At 46.4% G+C, this 20,345-nt stretch overlaps 1 protein-coding gene across 2 annotated transcripts in view; it reads left to right on the plus strand.

The window, feature by feature from the left end:
• Positions 1–4,058: 4,058 nt before the first annotated feature.
• LOC131199530 (glycerophosphodiester phosphodiesterase domain-containing protein 5-like) overlaps positions 4,059–20,345 on the plus strand; it is a 161,193-nt gene continuing 144,906 nt past the window's right edge. For both annotated transcript variants that reach the window (XM_058185386.1, XM_058185385.1), the window contains exon 1: positions 4,059–4,413. The gene's annotated coding sequence lies outside the window, so the exon portion shown is untranslated. The remainder of the gene's footprint in view (positions 4,414–20,345) is intronic.

Raw genomic sequence — 20,345 nt, forward strand, 5'->3', positions numbered from 1 at the left:
GAGGCTTTGGCCCATTGGAGGAACGACCCTGGCAATGCCCCATGGGGCACAGGGGCCACCAGCCGGCCAAGCTGCCTTGGGCCCAAAAGACTCTTTGCGAGGAAGGGCTTCATCCCCCTTGGGCATCCCGGCATCCCAGGATGTTGCCATCTTCCCCAGCTGTGGCAACACCGCGGGGGGTGGGGTGGGGTGGGGTGGGTCTCTTCGGCTCTCTCCCAGAGCCTCCTTGGTCACTCAGCTTCCCGGACAAGGCCCCAACTGAGCTGCGCCCCCCCCCACCAGGCGCCGAGGGATCCCCACCAACTGAGCTGCATCGCCGGGGGAGGGGGGGAGGCGGTGGCTGGAGAGGGACAACCCGCCTTCGCCGCCCCCCACCCAGAGGTTCTCCGGGGAGCAGAAGCGTCCCGTTCCCGCCGGGACCCTCGGCAGCCCCGGCAGCGGGGCCCACTCAGCAGCTCACCCCTCCCATCCTCCTCCGCTCCGCTCCCCCGCCCATCCAGCCCTGCTCTGCCGACCCGCCCGGAGAGCCTACCTGCGCGGGCGCCGCGAGCCGAGGGCGCCCGAGCAGCGCCGAAGCTCTGCCGCCCGCCCGCCTCCTCCTCTGTCTGGTGGGCCGGGCTGGAGCCGTGGGCGCCCCGGCGCCCCTACAGCCCAGTGGCGGAATGGCCGCCCGCAGCCCCGGTGGGCGGGGTCGCCAGCGGAGCCTCCCGCATCTGCAACCGGGCGGCGGCGGCTTGCCATCTTCCCCAGCTGGGGCGGGTGGGGTGGGGTAGGTCTCTTCGGCTCTCTCCCAGAGCCTCCTTGGTCACTCAGCTTCCCGGACAAGGCCCCAACTGAGCTGCGCCCCCCCCTTACCAGGCATTCCCACCAACTGAGCTGCATCGCTGGGGGAGGCGGTGGCTGGAGAGGACAACCCGCCGCCCACCAGACAGAGGAGGAGGCGGGCGGGCGGCAGAGCTTCGGCGCTGCTCCGGGCGCCCTCGGCTCATGGCGCCCGCGCAGGTAGGCTCTCCGGCGGGTCGGCAGAGCAGGGCTGGACGGGCGGGGGAGCGGAGCGGAGGAGGATGGGAGGGTTGAGCTGCTGAGTGGGCCCCGCTGCCGGGGCTGCCGAGGGTCCCGCGGAACGGGACGCTCTGCTCCCGGAGAACCTCTGGGTGGGGGCGGCGGCGGGTTGTCCTCTCCAGCCACCGCCTCCCCTCCCCAGCGATGCAGCTCAGTTGGTGGGAATGCCTGGTATGCCCCACCCAGAGGTTCTCCGGGGAGCAGAAGCGTCCCGTTCCCGCCGGGGCCCTCGGCAGCCCCCGCAGCGGGGCCCACTCAGCAGCTTAACCCTCCCCTCCTCCTCCGCTCCGCTCCCTGCCCGTCCAGCCCTGCTCTGCCGACCCGCCCGGAGAGCCTACCTGTGCGGGCGCCATGAGCCGAGGGCGCCTGGTGCAGCGCCGGAAGCTCTGCCGCCCGCCCGCCTCCTCCTCTGTCTGGTGGGCCGGGCTGGAGCCGTGGGCGTCCCGGGCGCCCCCTACAGCCCAGTGGCTGAATGGCCGGCCCGCAGCCCCGGGTGGGCAGGGGTAGCCTCAGCGGAGCCTCCCCGCATCTGCAACCGGGCGAGCGGCGGGTTCCTTGGGGGCCAGGACGGGGGCCGCACCCCACTGTCCACCGAGAATTTGCTGCGGGCCAATAAAAACTGACCCGCGGGCCGCAGTTGGCCCGCGGGCCGCAGTTTGGACACCCCTGCTTTATAAGGTAGGTAAAATGAGGACCCAGATTGTTGGGGGGGCAATAAGTTGACTTTGTAAAAATATACAAATAGAATGAGACTATTGCCTTACACACTGTAAGCCGCCCTGAGTCTTCGGAGAAGGGCGGGGTATAAATGTAAACAAAAAAAAAAAAAACCTGGAAAAAAGGGACTTACGAACATTTTTCACACTTACAACCGTTGTAGCCTTCCCCGTGGTCACCTGATCAAAATTCGGATGCTTGGCAACTGACTCATATTTATGACGGTTCCAGGGGTCACGTGACCCCCTTTTGCGACCTTCTGGCAAGCGAAGTCAATGGGGAAGCCCGACTCGCTTAAAAACCGTGTGACTAACTTAACAACTGTAACTGATTCACTTAACGGCCGTGACGAGAAAAGTCATCAAACGGGGCAAAACCCACTTAAGGACCGGCTTTCGCTAAGACGCTAAGAAATCTGGGGCTCAGTTGTGGTCGTAAGTCGAGGACTATCTGCAATGAGGCTGGCATAAAGAGGGAACAAGTTTGATCTTGGTTTATTGCATGCAGGACAAATTGAGTTTGGATGGAAACATTTGGATTTTTTATTTTTTTAAACTTTTTAGAAAACTCACCTTATTAAAAACCGTGAGGAAAGCCCGAAATTTAAGAAATTTTAATAAATGAAACGGAAGAGCTGCATTTTTGATATGTTTGGCAAAAGCAGTGTGTGTGTTTGTGTGTGTGCAAATCCTTCTTATCCCGCATAAAGTGTGATTTATATCCACTTTTATTTTATGATCATTAAGTCTCTCTCCCACTGTTCCATATGCAAATCTCAGCCCTTCCGCATTTTTTCCTGGCTCAGCAGACATAGGCGGCCTTAAATCAAATTGATGGCTGGAGGGGAGGGAGCACTTCCTATATTTTTGTAAAGGCGATTACGGAGTGCAGCCCCGGCCGGCTTGCGTTAATCTCTGGGCCAGGAGACAGGAGGGCACACACTGTATACATACATATAGACTAGATGTGTGTTGAGCGGGTTGGTGCACAAAAACACAAATAAATACGGTCTGCCTAGCTATCTGTTTGTCCGTCTCTCTGTGTCCTTCCTCCTATCTTCTTCTTGTCTTCTCTCGCTTTTTTATCTATAATTTATTAAACAACTATTTGTACCTTTTTTTGTTTTGAATCAAGTTTTATTGATGTCTTTTCTTTTCTTTCACACCCCACCCACATATTTTAATGAACAGAGTATTTGGCCATATCGTATCTTATGCAACTTGTCATATCCAAATACAGTTTACATAGTTACAATTTCTGCCGAAATATTCGCATCTATTTGTATGTTATCTGTCTGTCTACATCTATCATCTATCTCTCCTATCTTTCATCTCTCTCTCTCTCTCCATCTCTCTCTCTCTATCATTGTCTCTCTCTCTATCAAACTTTCTCTCTCTCTCTCTCTCTCTCTCTCTCCACCCACCCATCCACCAGTATCTATCTATCTATCTATCTATCTATCTATCTATCTATCTATCTATCTATCTATCTATCTATCTATCTATCTATCTATCATCTTATCCATCCATCCAATCTCTTGTCTTATCTCTCCATCCATCCCTCTCTCTCTCTCTCATATCTTATCTCTTCCTTCCATCCATCCATCCAATCTCTTCTTATCTCTCCATCCATCCTTCTCTCTCTCTCTCTCATATCTTATCTCTTCCTTCCATCCATCAATCCTCTTGTCTTATCTCACCATCCATCTCTCTATCCCTCTCTCTTATATCTTATCTCATCCATCCATCTATCCATCTCTCTCTCATCTATCCTTCCATCCATCCACCCATCTTCTTTCTTTTCTTTTCCTTTCTTTTCTTTTCTTTTCTTTTCTTTTCTTTTCTTTTCTTCTCTTTTCTTTTCTTTTCTTTTCTTTTCTTTTCTTTTCTTTTCTTTTCTTTTCTTTTCTTTTCTTTTCTTTTCTTCTTTTCTTTTCTTTTCCTTTCTTTCTTTCTTTTCTTTTCTTTTCTTTCTCCTATATATATCACCCATCAATTTATCACTCCTTTCTATCTCTCTCTCTCTGTCTATTCTCTCTCTCAACTATTTCTCCTATCCCCCGCCCCTCTCTCTCCTATCTTTCTTCTCCTCCTCCATCCATTTCTCTTCTTTCTTTCTCTCTCTCCCTTTGGACCGGTGCTCCCTAAACGGGCTAGCTCGCTGGTCTTCCCGGCGGTGGCGGGCAAAGCCGAGAAAGCTCCCCCACCCCTCCCAAGAGTCAGACCCGCCGGCTCCTCCTCTCCTTCCCCAGCCTTGGCCGGGACCCTCCCGGAGAGCTTCCCCGTCCTGGCTTCTCCTCCGGGTCCCGTCCAGCGGCGGCTCCGCTTTGGCTCCTCGGGGCTGCGGAGCCCGGGCGGCTGCGTCGCTTGGGCGGCTCCCTCCTGCGGGTAGCTCCGCCTCGCCTCGCCTTCCCTTCCTTTCCCTTCGCCCTGCGCGGAGCAGAAGCGGCCAGGCGCGCTGCCCACCGGCCGCCCAGCTGCCTCTCCGGGAACCCCGCCGCCGCCGCCTGCCTTGCAGCCGGGCTCGCTTTGCACGCCGCTCCTTCGGCCGCCGGGCTCTTTTCCTTCGCCGGGCTCTCTTCCTTCCTTGCCCGGCCCGCCCAGGTTACACAAGCCGGCCGGCTCCGCGCACCAGGTAAGCCTCTTTTTTTTGCCCACCCGCGGGGAAGGTCACGCGAGTTTCCAGCCACGCGGGGAGGGGGAAGGCAGGAAGGAAGGAAGGAAGGAAGGAAGGAGCGAGCGAGCAGGCCTGGAAGGGGAAGGGGAGGCACACGGGGTGGGGTGAGGGGTCGTCTGCCAGCCCAGCGCCCCTCGGGTGCCCAAGTGACCGCTTCCCAACAAGCCTCGGGTGGCTCCTGTGCCTTGCAGCGGAGGGAGAGCCGGGAGGGAGGTTTTATTTATTTATTTTTTTTGGGGGGTGGGAGGGGTTGCAGGACCCCTTTGGAAAGAATTGCACCCCGGTTGGGGTCGGTGGGGGGGTCTTTTTCTGGACTTTTAGGCGAGCTCCGAAGGTGGCGCCCGCGGGCGCCCGGTTGCAAAAGGCGCGCGGCGGAGCTGGTTGGCGAGTTTCGGGGGGTCGGGAAACGTCTGTTTAAAAGGCAGAGGCGAGTTCAGAGAGAGAGAGAGAGATAAAGTGGGGGAGAGGGAGCCCCCCCCACTCCGCCGCAAATGGGGGACTTCGACTCCCATGCCACCCGACCTGGGACGGATGGGAGTTGTAGTCCTTGTAGTCCTCTTGGAAAGGTCTGCTTCGCAAGGAGATTGGGAGAGGGAGGATGGGGTCTCTTCCTTGGGAGGTTTTTTTAAGGTGGGGGGGCGGGCTGGAAAGCGAAAGTGAGGTTGTGTTGAGTTTGTGTGTGTGTGTGTGTTGCTATTGGCACAAAGTGTTCCAACTTCCAACCTGTGCTGGAACTGCGCTAGGATTAAACCATGGTTTGGCTTCTTCTTAAGCCTGTTTGTGTCAAAACCTGTCAGTGCTGGTTAGTTAACATAATACCTGGTTCCAGGCAGAAAGTTAACCAGGCTGCAAATGTTATTTTCTCTTGCAATGACAAACACTCCCCTTATTTTTTCTTACTTTCTGGCTTTTTTAATGACAGCCTTGAGGGTCAAAATTAAATACCGCTTTGCTAGCTTGTTCCTAACAAAGTTTTCCAGGAAGGCAGGAAAACTGCCTCCTTAGCTTTTTTTTTTCCTTCCTTGTTTTAAAAAGAGAATTAAAAAGGTGGAATAATTGCACGGTTGGAAATGGTTGTAGGGTTCTGAACCTTCGCTTTTTATTCCAAGGCTATGGAAAATCCCTGGGAATCATCCCTTAAGGTCAGGAAGACCGCAATGATGTCACACAATTTCAGTGGGGTTTTTTAACCTTGGAAACTTGAAGATGTGTGGACTTCAACTCCCAGAATTCCCCAGCCTGCTATGCTGGCTGGGGAATTCTGGGAGTTGAAATCTACACATCTTCCAAGCTGCGAAGGTTAGGAAACACTCAGAGATAATTCCACATTAAAACTCTTTTAAGTGACAGCACAGAGCTGATATTGGGAGAAAAATAAATAAATAAACCCTATGCACAATCAAACCTGGATTGACCTTGGGTGAGAAAGACGGGACAGTAAAAAAAAATAATTAAAAAAAAGAACAATGTAAAAAGGAAAATGTAAAAGAAATTGTATTTTGAGTAGATAAGAACAATGAATATTATAATGTGTGTGCGTGTGTGTATATATAATATGTTGGAGTAATGCGATTATCCTACTAGTAAATAGAAATGATAGAATAGAGAACTGTAAAAGCAGAATACGGATGTTGATATGGAATGCTGTAAAATTACTGTTAGTGTTATGTAATGTTCAGTATGTTATATCGTGACGTGTTCTGTTTTTATAAATGTGGGATTGCTTTTTCTGTTGTTTTTAAAGACAAACTGTTTAATAAAAACTATTTTTTTTAAAGAAAAATTAATTAACTCCTTCTTTAAAAAAAAAAGAAATTATATTTTGAGGCAAGTGCCTTTGTGCTGTATTGCCAAGAAAACTGCCGAGTTGTACAATTGATATATCACCTTGGTGTGTAAAGGGTGATTAGGATACTGATGTTGTTGCGTGTTTAAAGGCTGTGCTTGGGCCCTGGATCTGTGGCTTATTAATAAACCATGGTTAGATAGTTGAGCCCTTGGCTGTTGTCTTCTGCTCAGCTGCACCTAATATTGTGGCTAAATTGAATGTCTTAAATTCAGTTTGGTGGTGAATTTCAGCTGCTCCAAAATGCAAAATCCCTATTTTTTCCCTCCACCTCAGGTTTAGAATAGAATAGAACAGAATAGAATAGAATAGAATAGAATTTTTATTGGCCAAGTGTGATTGGACACACAAGGAATTTGTCTTGGTGCCTATGCTCTCAGTGTACATAAAAGAAAAGATCATCAAGAATTCTAAGGTACAACACTTAATGATTAATGTTTAAACAAAGTCAGAGGAGAAAGTCAGAGGGAGTTCGTTGAAATTGTGGTTTGTGGGGTGAAGAATAATAGCTAGGTTCACACGCCACATTAAGATAGTTGGTTTAATATAATGTGCAAACTTGTTTTTGATCTATTGAGCTCCAAATTATTATTTTTTTGTGCATGAGAATTTTGAAACTTCTTCTAGGAATTGTTCTGGGTCGAAATGACGTCTGTTACAGCGTTAAATGAGATAATATTATGTTAAGAGCCCTCGCCCAGTTGCAAAAAAAAGTCACTAAGCTCTTAAGGACCCAGGATTTGCAGATTAAATGAGTATCCAAAGTTAAACAGTTCCCTCCCTCCTCTCCTCCAGCTTTTCCTGATAGTTTGAAATTGAAATTCCTCTTTCATTCAAAGTGTTAGCCTCAGCCCACCCTAGAGTAATATATTTTTCCTTGCAATCCTATGCACCTTGTCTTACCGCCACAATTCAACCCAGCAATTCTGTTCTTGTTTCAATTTTTTTTTTTAGTTTAGTTTAACAGAAAAATTGGTTTATTGAAAAAACCCAAAATTTAGTTTATTGAAAACTTAACATTGGGTTTTTTTTCCCCCTCAGTAAACCAACCTTCCTCTTCTTCAGCGAGACATTCGTTATGTGAGTTTTGCCCCGTTTTACGATCTTCCTTGCCGCCGTTGTTAAATGAATCACCGCCGTTGTTCAGTGAGTCACACGGTTGTTAAGTGAATCTGGCTTCCTCATTGACTTTGCTGGTCAGAAGGTCGCAAAAGGGGATGACGTAACCCCCGGTACACTGCGACCGTCGTAAATAGGAGTCTGTTGCTTAGCATCCAGATTTTGATCACGTGACTACGCGCAACGGTCGTAAGTGTGAAAAACGGTCGTAAGTCCCATTTTGCAGTGCCGTCGTAACTTCGAACGGTCACTAAATGAACTGCTATAAGTCGAGGATAACCTGTACAGGTGAGGTGGGTTTTTTTTTTTTCCTCATGGGGTCAACCGGTCCCATGGTTGTGTGGGCCTCTGTGTCTCCCACACATGGCTACACATCGAAGTTTCCATCTGCCTTCTGATAAATTCATGGGATTCAACGACTGTATGATTTGTTTAATGACTGTATGATTTGTTTAATGACGGCAGCGCAAAAGGTTGTAAAATGATGGCAGCGCAAAAGGTTGTAAAACGGGTGTGATCATACAGTGGTTTACTTAATGACCATGCTGCTTAGTGATGGATGTTTTGGTCCCAATTGTGTTCATAAGTCGAGGACTACCTGATGCCTTCTAACTGATAACTGGTATTACCAGTTAGTAAATTGCTTTAATGGAAATCCTTGTTCGAGAAGGGAAAAAACCCTGGGAAAAACAGAGATAAATTATCCCACCTATTCAGGTCTTTTGACTCTCTGAAAATGTGATATGTTAGACCGGTAGAAAATCTTACGCCTTAAAACTTTGCAGCCTAATTAAAATTCTAAATAAAGTTCATAGTGAAGCCAGCAACTCCTCACCTGTATAATTCGGCTAAATTGGAGATGGGTAAGTTGGTAAACGCTTTACTAATAATTTGCAAATAAAAGCTCCCTTATCCACCGATTGAAGGTGGAGCTCCTAAGTCAGACAAAATGTGAATTTGTGGTTTTAATATTCCAACTTCCATTCCCCCCGCAATCGATCACTGTTTAAGCTGAATTGAGAAGTAGATCTGTTTCTGCCTTTATAATGCCGCGGTCCTTGTTTGTTTAAACTAAAATCAGTGTTTCCTTTATTATTCCTTATAAATCTCTGTAAAATTTATAATAACTAGGGTACCTGAGATGCTTCTGTTGCTGAGCTGGTCATTTTTTTCTGCCTCTTGCTGCTTAGGGCTTGTATCTTTGCGTTTTAGGCTTTCTATTAATAATGGATTTTCACATTTTATACTCGTAGTTTTTCCATTGCGGTTTTCTCGCCTCCCTGTTCTTGTAAATTGGCTTTCTGGACCAGTCTCATTTATTTATTTTTTTGGCTCGGAAATCTTTAGAATGGCATTGTTTTGTTATTGACTGTGTTCATTTTACAGTGATCTATTTTGAATTAGCCTCTTCAGACTTGGGGGGTTGAATCTAGCGTTGCTTCAAACTTGGCAACTTTTAAGGAAAGCCAAGAGATGGGGAACAAACCATAATAATGCATAAATCAAAATTATTCTCTGGGTAAAACGGACTTGTATGAGACGGACGTTCGGTGTGAAGTTTGCTAATTCTGATTTTTATGTGAGAAAAAATGCATGTTGCCTAAATATTCTCAGGTGTTCTGAATAGAGGGAATGGTCCTTGGAGGGTTACACTCCCATGCCTAAAGCGAGACTAGAACTCACCATCTCCTGGTAAAAGTCCCAGTTACCAAGCTGGTTTCATGCTTAAGGTGAGACTAGAACTCACCATCTCCTGGTGATTGGCTTAAAGTTACCCACCAGCTTTCATGCTTGAGGTGGACTAGAACTCACCATCTCCTAGTCCTTGGCCCAAAGTCATTCAGCCAGATTTCATGCCTGAGGTGGACTAGAACTCACCGTCTCCTAGTCCTTGGCCCAAAGTCATTCAGCCAGATTTCATGGCTGTGGCGAGACTAGAACTCACTGTCTCCTAGTCCTTGGCCCAAAGTTATTCAGCCAGATTTCATGGCTGTGGCGAGACTAGAACTCACCATCTCCTGGTGATTGACTTGATGTCACTTAGCCAACTTTCATGGCTCAGGTGGTATTAGAACTCACCGTCTCCTAATTTCTAACCTGGTACCTTAACCACTAGACCAAACTGCCTCTCCACGCAAAATCTTATTTAATTCCAATATCTAGGCACCTGGATCTCTGAAGCAACATTTTCCCTTTTCTGCATTTCTAGCATATTCCCTGCCATATGGAAGCAGTCAAAGCCCTTCCTGTTTTCCAAGATATGCAGGGCTGGTCTGGCTGCGGCTGATAAAGCCATCCATTCTTCCTGTTCTCTGCTGTCCTTCAGCTATTTAAATAATAATAATAATAATAATAATAATAATAATAATAATAATAATAATAATAATAATAATAATAAAAACCTTACTAAGCCCAGCTCAGGGTCTAATAATGCAATATTCTGCATTTTCCATTGGAATGAAAAAATTGGTCAAAAACAATCGGAAAACTCACCCTGGGTGCACATATTTCTTTACATTTTCTCAAAGAAATGGGATTTATCCTAGAATTCATCAAGGTAGCCTTTCTTTAGCATTGAATGCCACCTTTAAAAAGCATTCGTGATATTCCTTAATTCTGGCCGGAATTGTTTTCAGTAGTTTTACCTATGCAAATTGGGTTACAATAAAGTCGTAGGAAACAACTGCTTTAAAACAACAACAACAATCCAAATTTCTGATGAATCTTGGGGACTTTTCTCATATTTTTGCACCGCAGAATACAGGTAGTCCTCACCTTACGACCACAATGGAGCTCAAATTTTCCATTGCTAAGCGAGACATTCGTTAAGCGAACCTTGCCCCGTTTTTACAACGTTTCCTGCCGCGGTGGTTAAGCGAATCGCTGCAGTTGTTCACTTAGCAACCCTGTTGTTAAGTGAACCTGGCTTCCCCATTGACTTTGCTTGTCAGAATGGTCTAAGCAGGTCTCCAGCTTGAGCAGAGGGTTGGACTAGAAGACCTCCAAGGTCCCTTCTGGCTCTATTCTGATTGATGGATTGATTCTTCAGTTCTGGCTGATTCTTGAATGCAACACTCATTTTCCTCAAAGTGACAATAAAGTTTATTCTATTCTATTCTATTCTATTCTATTCTATTCTATTCTATTCTATTCTATTCTATTCTACTCTACTCTACTCTACTCTACTCTACTCTACTCTACTCTATTTCTTTCATTCTCTTCTCTTCTATATTCTCTTCTCTTCTTTCATTCTATTTCTATTTCTACTATTTTATTCTATATTCTATTCTATTCTTTCATTCTATTTCTATTATTCTATTCTATTCTATTCTATTCTATTTCTTTCATTCTCTTCTATATTCTCTTCTCTCTTTCATTCTATTTCTATTTCTACTATTTTATTCTATATTCTATTCTATTCTTTCATTCTATTTCTATTATTCTATTCTATTCTATTCTATTCTATTCTATTCTATTCTATTTCTTCATTCTCTTTATATTCTCTTCTCTCTTTCATTCTATTTCTATTTCTACTATTTTATTCTATATTCTATTCTATTCTTTCATTCTATTTCTATTATTCTATTCTATTCTATTCTATTCTATTCTATTCTATTTCTTTCATTCTCTTCTTTATTCTCCTCTCTTTCATTCTATTTCTATTTCTACTATTTTATTCTATATTCTATTTTATTCTTTCATTCTATTTCTATTATTCTATTCTATTCTATTCTATTCTATTTCTTTCATTCTCTTCTATATTCTCTTCTCTCTTTCATTCTATTTCTATTTCTACTTTTTTATTCTATATTCTATTCTATTCTATTCTACTCTACTCTACTCTACTCTACTCTACTCTACTCTACTCTATATTCTATATTCTATTCCCTCTTCATTCTATTCCTATTCCTATTTCTATTCTCCTTCCCCAGAGTTTAAAAGCAATCCGGTCTCTAAGAAAAAAAATATGGGGTGGGGGAAAAATAAAACCTAAATTAGCTGCTTCCAGAATGCCTGAGCAAGATTAATGAAGCCTTATCAGGTTAATTAAGAAGAATATACTAGAAAAGTACAGCTGACAGCCTCTTCAATATCTTAATCCATTCCTTGCAGGTTGCAATGACAGCTGGCTGCTAAAAAACCGTTGGGGGCCATCTTCCAAGCTAGTCTTGGATAGAATAGAATAGAAAAGAATAACAGAGTTGGAAAGGACCTTGGAGGTCTTCTAGTCCAACCCCCTGCTTAGGCAGGAAACCCTACACCACTTTAGACAAAATGGTTATCTAGTCTCTTCTATGGTCATCTGTAGCATACAGGGAGTCCTTGACTTACGATCATTCATTTAAAGACCGCTCGAAGCTATAGCGGTGCTGAAAGACAGCGACTGACGACGGATCCTCGCACTTAGTGACCATCGTGGTGCCCCCATGATCATGGTTTGGGTGCTTGGCTTGGCAACCGGCGGGCATCCTCGACATAACGGCTACAATTGAGCCCAAAACATCCAGTGCTAAGATAGAGGTTAAGTGAATTTTGCCCCATTTTACGATCTTAAATGAATCAGTGCGTTGTTAAGGCAGGAACACGGTCGTTAAGCGAATCCGGCTTCCCCATTGACTTCGCTCGTCAGAAGGTTGCCAGAGGAGATCACATGACACCCTCCTTCCCCCCGGAGACACTGCAGCCGTCGTAAGTACATGCCAGTTGCCAAGCCTCTGAAATTTGATCACGTAACCACGGGGGTCGTAAGTGTGCAAAACGGTTCACAAGTCACTTTTTTCAGTGTCGTAACTTCGAAAGGCCACTAAGCGAACGGTTGTAAGCCGAGGACTTCCTGAATATAGGCTTTTATTCCCCAGATCCACGAACTACGCAGCCTGGATCTCTTGGAGGGTAGATTCCTATGTTGCGCGATGCTCCCCAATTTTGTCGGGAAACCCTCACCCCATTTCTAAGAGGTCTGTAATTTTGTCGGGAAACTCTCACCCCATTCCTAAGAGGTCCGTAAGGGGCGTGCATAAGCGCACAAGCGTGCCTACCGTTCCTGTCCTATTGTTTCATTTCGTTATATCCAATTAATATAGTTATTGCATGCTTATACTCATATATATGCTTATATATTGTATAGTTATTTCATGCTTATGCTTAGATATACTGTGTGACAAAATAAATAAATAAAAAATAAAATCCACCCTTCTCCTTCTCCTCTCCTACATCCCATTTGCAAACAGGATTCCAAGGCTCAGCCATATGGACAATTGGCCTCTTTCCCCAAGGAAAAAATTAGCCCTTTGGATTTGAAGCGCTTCTATTTTTAGGGGAAGGCCGTATTTTATTTGATTTATGACTGTTCCTCCACATCCTGTCTTCTTGGGTGGGGTTTTTATGGGGCTGGGGGGAATATCAGAGGAGCCAAAAGGACAATTCAGATCACTAGGGCTGAGCTCTCTAGAAAGAGGTCCTGTGTGAAGAGTTATTACTGGCAGTTTTTCAATCAGAATAGAGCTGGAAGGGACCTCGGAGGTCTTCTAGTCTAACCCCCTGCTCAAGCAGGAGCCCCTGAACCAGGGGTCTCCAACCATGGCAACTTTAAGCCTGGCAGACTTCAACTCCACCAGGCTTAAAGTTGCCAAGGTTGGAGACCCCTGCCCTAAACCATTCCATACCAGTGGTTGTTCAGTCTTTTCTTAAAAACCTCCAGTGATGAAGCACACACAACTTCTGGTGGCAAGCAGTTCCACTGGTTAATTGTCCTCACTGTTTCTGGGAATTCTGAATTCTGGGGGATTGAAGTCCACATGGCTGGCTGGGGGATTCTGGGAGTTGAAGTCCACCCATGCTGGCTGGGTAATTCTGGGAATTGAAGTCCACGTGGCTGGCTGGGTGATTCTGGGAGTTTTCCAGCCATGCTGACTAGGGAATTCTGGGAGTTGAAGTCCACATGGCTGGCTGGGAGATTCTGGGAGTTGACTAGGGAATTCTGAGAGTTGAAGTCTACCCATGCTGGCTGGGGAATTCTGATCCATCCATGAGGAAAATAACAATGGTAAAGTCTTGGGTGTTTTGTGGCACAACCTTGTCTGTTTGACTTCTGAAGTCCCAGAACCATTTGACCGTCTGTTTACTATTAATAATATTATTTGGTAGAACATAGTGTAACCAGGACACTGGTAAAGGCAAAAGGCAACCAAACATTACGAACCTCAAGTACCATCGTATTTACTAGTCTTGTGCAGGGCCCGTTTTTAATTGCGCAATTGTTGAAAATGACACACCTTGAGCGTAAGTAACCCTGTGACTAATTTTCCAAACAGAAACTCAAAATAATCTACTATTGTGCAAGGTAAGGGACACGGTTAATAATCCAGGCAGGAATTTTGTCTTTTTTTTTCCCCCCTCTTGGCAGATTTCAATAATAAACCTGTTTACCAAGGCTTTTTTCCTTTAAATTTCACCAAAGTTTAATTCTCAACTTACAACAATTCATTTAGAGGCCAAAGTTACAACAGCACTGAAAAAAAGTGACTTATGACCGTTTTTTTCACACTTCACAATTATTGAAGCGTCCTCATGTGAACAAAATCGTTACGCTTGGCAGCCGACTCATATTTACGACCCGGTTGCAGTATCCCGGGTCGGGATGGGGGTGGGGGATCCTCTTTTGCGACCTTCCGACAGTCAACGGGGAAGGTAGATTCACTTAACAACTGTATTACTGATTTAACAACCGCAGTGACTTGCTTAATAACCATGGCAAGAAAGGTCGTAAAATGGGACAAAATTCGCTGAAGGGAGTGTCTCGTTCGGCAACTGAAATATTGGGCTCCGTTGACGTCGTAAGTTGAGGATTTCCTGTAACCCCCTAAAGCAGGGGTCTCCAACCTTGGCAACTTTAAGACTTGTGGACTTCAACTCCCAAAATTCCTCAGCCAGCAAACAGGAATTCTGGGAGTTGAAGTCCACAAGTCTTAAAGTTGCCAAGGTTGGAGACCCCTGCCCTAAAAGAAGCTGCACATGTCTTGGTTTGGAAAAGCTTGCTCTCCTGAGCGATGCAAAATTGTTTTTGAGGTTGTCTGGATTTCTGATCCAAAAACGAGGGTTTTTCACTGAAAAGGGGGGGACGGGCAGAGCTGTCACAGCGTGGGGCTGACGTTCCTGGCCGCGCACTGCCATGCGGTTTAGATCCGGATTAGATCACGTGCCTGGAAGCTGGGTTCTCTTCTCGGTGACCCCGTCCCTGTAGCCTTGCGAGATCTTTGACCTTGTGCTCTCCCGAGCGATGCAGAATTGTTTTTGAGGTTGTCTGGATTTCTGATCCAAAAATGTGGGTTTTTCACGGAAAAGGGGGGACGGGCAGAGCTGTCACAGCGCGGGGCTGACGTTTCTGGCCGCGCACTGCCATGCGGCTTAGATCCGGATTAGATCACGTGCCTGGAAACTGGGTTCTCTTCTCGGTGACCCCGTCCCTGTAGCCTTGCGAGATCTTTGACCTTGTGTTGCTAACAAATCCCCTTGCAATTTGTAATGTCTGGTTCCGGTTTGGTTCTCTCCCCAGATGCAAAAAAACAAAACAAAACAAAACACGATTAAAGAGGGAGAAGGTTGTTTAAGGTTACACGGGTTATTTTTTTACGATGCATTACCTGCTATTTTAATCATTCATCACGATGAAAGATTGAAGGAACTAGGTGAGTCTGGTAGTCTAACGCAGGGGAGAGTTAAGGAAGATACCCCTCTTCCAATATTTGAGGGGGCTTCTGAAAAGACAAGAAAGGGTTCATCTATTCTCCAAAAAGCCCCTAAAGGCAGGACAAGAAGCAACGGATGGAAACTAACCAAGGAGAGAAACAAGCTGGAATTAAGGAGGAATTTCCTGAAAGTGAGGACAATTAACCAGTGGAACAGCTTGCCACCAGAAGTTGTGGGTGCTTCATTACTAGAGGTTTGTAAGAGGAGATTGGGCAACTGTTTGCCTGGAATGATATAGGGTTTCCTGTTTGAGCAGGGGGGTAGGACTAGAGGACCTCCGAGGTCCCTTCTAACTCTGGTATTCTGTTATTGGGTATGTCTAGTTTAATGAAGAGGAGGACTAGGGGGTGACATGGCAATTCTTCCAATATTTGAGGGGCTTCTGCAAAGACAAGAAAGGGTCCATCTATTCTCCAAAAAGCCCCTGAAGGCAGGACAAGAAGCAACCAATGGAAACTAACCAAGGAGAGAAACAAGCTGGAATTAAGGAGGATTTTCCTAACGTGAGAACAATTAACCAGTGGAACCACTTGCCATTAGAAATTGTGGGTGCTCCATCACTGGAGTTTTTAAAGAAGCGACTGGATAGTCATTTGTCTCAAATTATATAGGGTCTCCTGCCTGACCAAGGGGTTGGACTAGAAGACCTCCAAAGGTCCCTTCCACCTCTGTTATTCTTTTATTCTCTATTCTGTTCTTTTTTGTGTAGGGTTTTGGACTCAGGTATCTGTAAACACCCTTATCTAATTATCTGTTAAATTACCTGTTAAAGACTACTTCAGCTTCAATCGCAATAATACAGGAGCAAACAATAGATTTAAACTTAATGTGAACCGCTTCAATCTTGATTGCAGAAAATACGACTTTTGTAACAGAGTTGTTAACGCTTGGAACGTACTACCTGACTCTGTGGTCTCTTCTCAAACTCCCAAAAGCTTTAACCAAAAACTATCTACCATTGACCTCACCCCATTCCTAAGAGGACTATAAGGGGCGTGCATAAGAGCACAAAAGTGCCTACCGTTCCTGTCCTGTTGTTTTCTTTCATTATATGTGCTTGTATATAATGTTGTGACAAAAATAAATAAATAAATAAAAATTAGCTCAGCGATTCCCTTATACTTATGGTATATCAACTCAAGCTTGGACTTAGACTTACGACGGTCTCCGTGCCCTGGGGGCGGGGGTGTCACGTGATCCCCCTTTTGCGACTTCCCGACAAGCAAACTCAAAAGGGAAGCCACGATTCACTTTACGACCGGGCGACCAACTTAACATCTTGCAGAGATTCACTTAGCAACGGTGGCAAGGAAGGTGGTAAAACGGGACAGGGCTCACTTAACAAATGTCTCATTTAACAGAAATTCTGGGCTAATTCGTGGTCTTAAATCGAGGACTTCCTGAAATAACTTCTGCTCTGGGCCTTTTTTTCCCTCCTCCTCCTCCTCCTCCTCCTGTGTTTTTTTCGGCCTTTGTAGGACTTGTGCTTTGCTGGTCTTTCTGCAAGAATTCCAGAGAAATAACTTGTCATTTCTTTCTGGTTTGGAAGCTTGCAGAAAACTGACACTGCCAGATGTTGAGTTCTCCCGAAAAGAGAACTAAGCAAACTTTTTTTTTCCAATGGGGTGGATGCTGGGAAGTTGTATTATTCCTGGATAAAAGTCACTTTTTCCTTTCCTTTCCCTGCCTTTTACCCCAAGTGGGAAACTCGCCATCTGGACACAGCAGCTTTAAATATAAGGCGCATTCCCAGCGTGAGGAGCCCGATTGTTGGGGGGGGGGGAAAATATGCTGATATTGTAAGCTGCTTTATCGGAGCAGAATAATGAGTTGGAAGGGACCTTGGAGGTCCTATAGTCCAACCCCCCGCTCAGGCAGGAAATCCTTCACCATTTCAGACAAATGGTTGTCCAGTCTCGTCTTAAAAGCCTCCAGTGTTGGAGCACCACAACCTCTGGAGGCAAGTCGTTCAGAATAACGGAGTTGGGAGGGTCCTATGAGGTCTTCTAGTCCAACCCCCTGCTCAAGCAGGAAAGCCTATCATTTCAGGCAAATGGCTGTCTTCTTAAAAATCTCCGGTGATCCACAACTTCTGTGGCAAGCTATTCCACTGGTTAATGGTTCTCAATGTCAGGAAATGTCTCCTCAGTTCCAGGTTACTTCTTTCCTTGATGAGTTTGGATGGGGCGACACTAGGTGATCCATTGTTTTTTGTCCTGCCTTCCTCAGGTGGTTTGGCGAATAGGATAACCTCCCCTCTTCTTCGCGCTATGGAATGGTATATAACTTAAGTTCTATTGCTGTCCAAAGGTGCTATTTTTTCCAGGAGGCGACTCGACTTTTTGGTGTTTTTTTTCTTTGAAGACGCTTCGCTTCTCATTGGAGAAGCTTCTTCAGTTCTGACTGGATGGTGGGGAAGGGAAGGATTGATACTCCTTGCAGAAAGCTGGTCATTTGCATCCTTTTAGAGGGCCTGACTACAATAAGGACACAGATAAACCTCCAAGTGGTGTCAAGGACCCTCTAAAACAGGGGTCTCCAACCTTGGTCCCTTTAAGACTTGTGGACTTCAACTCCCAGAGTTCCTCAGCCAGCTTTGCTGGCTGAGGGACTCTGGGAGTTGAAGTCCACAAGTCTTAAAGGGACCAAGGTTGGAGACCCCTGCTCTAAAAGGATGCAAAGGACCAGCTGCCTGCAAGGAGTATCAATCCTTCCCTTCCCCATCAGAGCTGAAGAAGCTTCTCGGAGGAGAAGCGAAATGTCTTCCAAATAAAAAACAAGAAAATCCAGTTGCCTCATGAAAAAAAAGGCACCTTTGAGACAACCATGACCTCGACTGACAGAAAATCTCTACAGATTTTAAGTTCTGTTGCTGTTTCTGAAACCGTTGAATGACAGAAGGTGGAATTGAGGGTGTGTCTCTTTAAGAGAGGTCATAGCAAAAGATGTCCAGTCTTACAAAGTTAATAATCTAGCACAAAGTTCTCCAAACTTGGCAACTTTATAAGACTTGCAGACTTCAACTCCCATGGCTGTGGAATTCTGGGAGTTGAAGTCCACACATCTTAAAGTTGTTAAGTTTGGAGACACCACATCTAGCGCAACGTTTCCCAAACTTGGCAACTTTTAGATGTTTGGACTTCAACTCCCAGAATTCCCCAGCCAGCCATGGGAGTTGAAGAAGTCGATCTATGCTGGCTGAGGAATTCTGGGAGTTGAAGTCCACTCAGGCTGGCTGAGGAATTCTGGGAGTTGAAGTCCACTCAGGCTGGCTGAGGAATTCTGGGAATTGAAGTCCACTCAGGCTGGCTGAGGAATTCTGGGAATTGAAGTCCACTCAGGCTGGCTGAGGAATTCTGGGAGTTGAAGTCCACTCAGGCTGGCTGAGGAATTCTGGGAGTTGAAGTCCACTCAGACTGGCTGAGGAATTCTGGGAGTTGAAGTCCACTCAGGCTGCCTGAGGAATTCTGGGAGTTGAAGTCCACTCAGGCTGGCTGAGGAATTCTGGGAGTTGAAGTCCACTCAGGCTGGCTGAGGAATTCTGGGAGTTGAAGTCCACTCAGGCTGGCTGAGGAATTCTGGGAGTTGAAGTCCACTCAGGCTAGCTGAAGAATTCTGGGAATTGAAGTCCACTCAGGCTGGCTGAGGAATTCTGGGAGTTGAAGTCCACTCAGGCTGGCTGAGGAATTCTGGGAGTTGAAGTCCACTCAGGCTAGCTGAAGAATTCTGGGAGTTGAAGTCCTCAGGCTGCCTGAGGAATTCTGGGAGTTGAAGTCCACTCAGGCTGGCTGAGGAATTCTGGGAGTTGAAGTCCACTCAGGCTGGCTGAGGAATTCTGGGAGTTGAAGTCCACTCAGGCTGGCTGAGGAATTCTGGGAGTTGAAGTCCACTCAGGCTAGCTGAAGAATTCTGGGAATTGAAGTCCACTCAGGCTGGCTGAGGAATTCTGGGAGTTGAAGTCCACTCAGGCTGGCTGAGGAATTCTGGGAGTTGAAGTCCACTCAGGCTAGCTGAAGAATTCTGGGAATTGAAGTCCACTCAGGCGGGATGAGGAATTCTGGGAGTTGAAGTCCACTCAGGCTGGCTGAAGAATTCTGGGAGTTGGAGTCCATTCAGCCTGGCTGAAGAATTCTGGGAATTGAAGTCCACTCAGGCTGCTGAGGAATTCTGGGAGTTGAAGTCCATACCTTCAAGTAAGCAAGGTTGAGAAACATTGGTCTAGCAAATGGTGGCCTAGTCATTAAATCATGGCTTAGAATGCCTCAAGGCTGAGAAACACTGGATAAGGGGACACCAGGTGATCCTAGCCTTATAAATGGTAGCAAGGTGAGGAGTTCTGGATGCCAGGACAGTGGCATAGCATGCTGAACTCAACTTTATAATCCAATTTATAATCCAATTTATAATCCAATCGTTCAGCTTCGGGACGGTCTGGACCAAAATTGTGGCGATTCGGACGGGGCGTCTGAGGGCGGTCTTGGTGATATTGTCTGGGATGAGTTTGACCCTGTGGCTCCCGAGGACATGGACAGGTTGCTGGGTAGACTGAATGCCACCACGTGTTTACTGGACCCGTGCCCCTCCTGGCTGGTGCTGGCCACTCAGGAGGTGACACGAGGCTGGCTCCAGGCGATTACAAGTGCTTCCTTGTTGGAGGGAGTCTTTCCCGCCGCCTTGAAAGAGGCGGTGGTGAGGCCCCTCCTCAAGAAGCCTTCCCTGGACCCGGCTGTTTTAGGTAATTATCGTCCGGTCTCCAACCTTCGCTTCGCGGCGAAGGTTGTAGAGAGTATGGTGGCATATCAGTTTCCCCTCCACCTGGAGGAAACTGTCTATCTAGACCCGTTCCAGTCCGGCTTCCGGCCCGGTTACAGCACTGAGACGGCTTTGGTCGCGTTGGTGGATGATCTCTGGAGGGCCAGGGATAGGGGTTGTTCCTCTGCCCTGGTCCTATTAGACCTCTCAGCGGCTTTTGATACCATCGACCATGGTATCCTGCTGCGCCGGTTGGGGGGACTGGGAGTGAGAGGCACCGTTTATCGGTGGTCCCCCTCCTATCTCTCCGACCGGCCGCAGACGGTGTTGACGGGGGGGCAGAGGTCGACTCCGCGGCGCCTCACTTGTGGGGTGCCGCAGGGGTCGATTCTCTCGCCCCTTCTGTTCAACATCTATATGAAGC

The sequence above is a fragment of the Ahaetulla prasina genome, chromosome 5, assembly GCF_028640845.1.
Source record: "Ahaetulla prasina isolate Xishuangbanna chromosome 5, ASM2864084v1, whole genome shotgun sequence".
Taxonomy (NCBI): Eukaryota; Metazoa; Chordata; class Lepidosauria; order Squamata; family Colubridae; genus Ahaetulla; species Ahaetulla prasina.